The sequence below is a fragment of the Otolemur garnettii genome, unplaced genomic scaffold, assembly GCF_000181295.1.
Source record: "Otolemur garnettii isolate 467f Iridium unplaced genomic scaffold, OtoGar3 scaffold00001, whole genome shotgun sequence".
Classification (NCBI taxonomy): Eukaryota; Metazoa; Chordata; class Mammalia; order Primates; family Galagidae; genus Otolemur; species Otolemur garnettii.
Window position 1 is genome coordinate 24,835,120 of NW_003852396.1, and position 4,213 is coordinate 24,839,332.

Below are 4,213 nucleotides of genomic sequence, written 5' to 3' on the forward strand. Positions count from 1 at the left end.
TGGGGATTCGAACCCGCCACCTTAGGTGTATGTGGCTGGCGCCTTAGCCGCTTGAGCCACAGGCGCCGAGCTGTACTTGAACTTTTTGAGATCCCACTCCTGTTTCCTGGGCTAGAGTGCAGTAGCATCATTGTAGCACTGCAACCTCAAATTCCTGGCCTCAAGTGATATTCCTGCCTTGGCCCTGCCTTGGCCAAAGTGCTAGAATTACAGGTGTGAGCCACCATGCTTGGCCTATACTTGGATATTTTTTGTTATTGTTGTTGCCCTGGATAGATTGCTGTGACGTCACAACTCACAGCAACCTCAAACTTTTGGGCTCAAGATATCTTTCTGCTTCAGCCTCCTAAGTAGCTGGGCCTATAGGCATCTGCAATGATGCCTGGCTGGTATTTTCTATTTTTTAGTAGAGATGAGGCTTTGCTCTTGCTCAGGCTGATCTCAAACTCCTGAACTCAAGCAGTCCACTCATCTTGGCCTCCCAGAATGCTAGGATTACACGCATGAGCCTATCTACTTGGACTTTTGATACAGATACATGGCCTTTAAAATAAGGTTAGACAGGCTATTTGGAATCACCTGGCTAATTAGTGACTAAACTTGAGTTTGATACAAGTCAGGTTCAATGTTCCTATCAGCCCTTTTGCTTATTTTCCCTCATCCTGAAAGGTATACTGAAAAAAACTATTTTTCTTTTTCTAATCAGAGTCTCAGAAATTCTGAAACTGTTACAGTAGCCAAGTGGAAAAGGGCCACTGGAAATGGAAAGTGAAATCTACTGAAACTTCTCTTAGCCACTATGCTGGATTCTTTGTATATATATTATAATATTCTTTACTACCTTATGAGATGTAGATATTTTATTCTTGCCTCATGGATGAGGAAATTGGATTATAGAGAGGTAAAGTACCTTACTGAAAGTCATGTAAATCATGAGCTGTGTGTATGCTCCAAAACATACAGCCTGACCATTTACCAGCAGCCACAAGGAAGCAGATTCTCTCTACTGCTGCAGGGTCTTCAATGTTAAATATTCTTTTTTCTTTCTTTTTTTTTTTAATAGAGACAGAGTCTTACTATATCACCCTCAGTAGAGTGCACACAGCTCCCAGCAACCTCCAGCTCTTGGGCTTAGGCGATTCTCTTGCCTCGGCCTCTTGCGTAGCTGGGACTACAGGCACCTGCCACAATGCCAATCTATTTCTTGTTGCAGTTTGGCTGGGGCCCGCTTCGAACCCACCACCCTTGGTATATGGGGCCGGCTCCCTACCCACTGAGCCACAGGCACTGCCCTCAATGTTAATTCTTACAGGCTAATATTAGAAATTCCATTTTCCTTCCTTTTGAAAGGAACAAATTTGTAATTGTGACTTTCAATGAAGTGTAAAGTACTCCCTGATAACAAACTATCAAGGGGATTCACAGTGCACTTTGTTTCCTGTTGGTATTACTATGGTCAGCCTGGTTTTGTGGATAATGCAGTAAACAAAGAGGAAGGAGACTAAGCACCCAGTTCTGGGTTGGCAGCCAAGGCATTTAACATCTGAGAGCCTATTTCCTCATCTGTCAAATGAGACGATTAGATAAAATCACTTTCAAAGATTCAACTGTAATATTCTATCATATAGGACAGTTGTATTCCTAGCTTTGAGAAAATAGGAGAAGCTGAGAAGAAAGATGAGGTCAGACTCTTTTTTTTTTTTTTAATTTCAAAAGATTTTTTCTCAGGGCCAGACTGGTTTTGAACCTGTTAGCCTTGGTGTATGTGCCGGCGCCCTACCCACTGAGCTATGGGTGCTGCCTCAGGTCAGACTCTTTAAAAAAAGAAATTCATGATCAGCCAGCCAATATTTATTGAATGCATTTGAGCTTAATTTTGGGGTGGTTGGAATTGGTGTGGTTTTTTTTTTTTTTTGCAGTTTTTGGCTGGAGTCAGGTTTGAACCCACCACCTCTTATATGGGTCTGGAGCCCTAATCCTTTGAGCCACAGGCACTGCCCCTGTTTGGTGTTTTTTGTGTTTTTTGTGTTTTTTGAGACAGTCTCATTTGCTCTGGGGTGGAGTGCTATGGCATCCTATCTCACAGCAACTTTAAATTCCTAGGCTCAAGCGATCCTCTTGTCTCAGCCTCCTGAGTAGCTGGGACTACAGACACCCACCATGACCCATAGCTAGTTTTTCTATTTTTAGTAGATTCAAGAGTCTCACTTTGCTCAGGCTGGTCTTGAACTCCTAAGCTAAAGCAATCCACCCACCTTGGCCTCTCAGAGTGCTAGGATTATAGGTGTGAGCCACTTCATCTGGCTGTTTTGTTTTTGATACAGAGAAACTTTAAAGGCATAGACATTTTCCCCCCCAAATATGTAAGCCACCTAAAATATCTGTACAAGTTAAGGCTGGTGAGGACCAGGCGTGGTGGCTCACGCCTGTATTCCCAGCACTCTGGGAGGCTAAGGCAGGTAGACTACCTGAGCTCCTGAGTTTAAGACCAGCCTGAGACAGAGTGAGACCTTGCCTCTAAAAATAGCCAGGCATTGCGGTGGGCACCTGTAGTCTCAGCTACTTGACAGGCTGAGGGAAGAGAATTGCTTAAGACCAAGAGTTTGAGGTTGCTGTGAACTGTGACACCATGGCACTCTACTGAGGGCAACAAAATAAAAGACTGTCTCAAAAAAAAAAAGTGGGCGGTGCCTGTGGCTCAGTGGGTAGGGTGCCAGCCCCATATACCGAGGGTGGTGGGTTCAAACTCAGCTCCAGCCAAACTGCAACAAAAAATAGCCGGGCATTGTGGTGGGCACCTGTGGTCCCAGCTATTTGGGAGGCTGAGGCAGAATTGCCTAAGCCCAGGAGTTGAAGGTTGCTGTGACCTCTGTGATGCTACAGCACTCTACCGAGGGATATAAAGTGAGATGCTGTCTCTACAAAGAAAAAAAAAAGTGTTAAGTGGTTTGTAAAGTGGACAGGAAAGTTGAAATAAACCAGGCCTATAACAAACAAGATTAGGAACGAGTAATGATTTACATAACATGTTTGATTCTCCTCTGGTATTAGACTGATTTCTTTTGAGATAGTTGCTCTAGGTAGAGTGGCATCATCATACCTCATAGTAACCTTAAACTCCTGGATTCAACTGTTCCTCCTGCCTCAGCCTCCTAAGTAGCTGGGTCTATAGGTGCCTACCACCACACCTGTGTAGTTTTTCTATTTTTCAGTAGAGATGGGTTCTTGCTCTTGCTCAGGCTGGTCTCAGACTCGTGATCTCAAGCAGTCTACCTGCCTCAGTCTCCCAGAGTGCTAGGATTATACCCATGAGCCACTGTGCCCAACCTTGGAATAATTTCTTAATTGTCCCTATATGTTTCAAAGTTCTGGTTCTTAGTTGCCTGAGTAGATGTGCTTTGGCAAAAGGGTACTGCCTCTGTGCAGATTCTCACAGGAGTGGATTATCCCAAATAGGAAGGATGCATAGATGCTGGTTTGCAAAATCTTTAAATCTACAGCTGTCTACTGCAACCCTAAATCTTTTTTTTTGGCCGGGTCTGGGTTTGAACCTGCCACCTATGGCATATGGGAATATGGGACCGGCTCCCTACTCCTAGCCACAGGTGCCACCCACAACCTTAAATCTATTTCTTTTTTTTTTTTTGAGACAGTCTCACTGTGTCATCCTTGGTAGAGTGCCGTGGCGTCACAGCTCACAGCAACCTCAAATTCTTGGGCTTAAGCAATTCACTTGCTTCAGCCTCCCAAGTAGCTGGGACTATAGGTGCCTGCTACAACGCCCAGCTAGTTTTTGTTGCAGTTGTCACTGTTGTTTAGCTGGCCCGGGCTGGGTTTGAACCTGCCAGCCTTGGTGCAGGTGGCTGGTGCTACAACCACTGTGCTAGGTGCCAAGCCAACACAACCTTAAATCTTTAAAAAAAAAAAAAAAAAGATGTGGGAGAGAAGACAGTGACCACTTGAGAGGGCTACAGGGGAAGCAGTGTCATCAGAAGTCAGAAACTTAAAAGTCTGACAGGTGAAGTTCAGAGGACTCAATTGTTTTCACAAATTAATACTCACTTTCCTTAAACCACAAAGGCCCTCATGCTAGAGATGTGGGTAAAAATGTTTCTGTAAGAAAAACAGCCATGAAATAGTAAGTGAAACTCAGCTTCATATTTGGAAGATGGGACTGATTAAAAGGCAACAACCATTACTTTTTTTTTTTTTT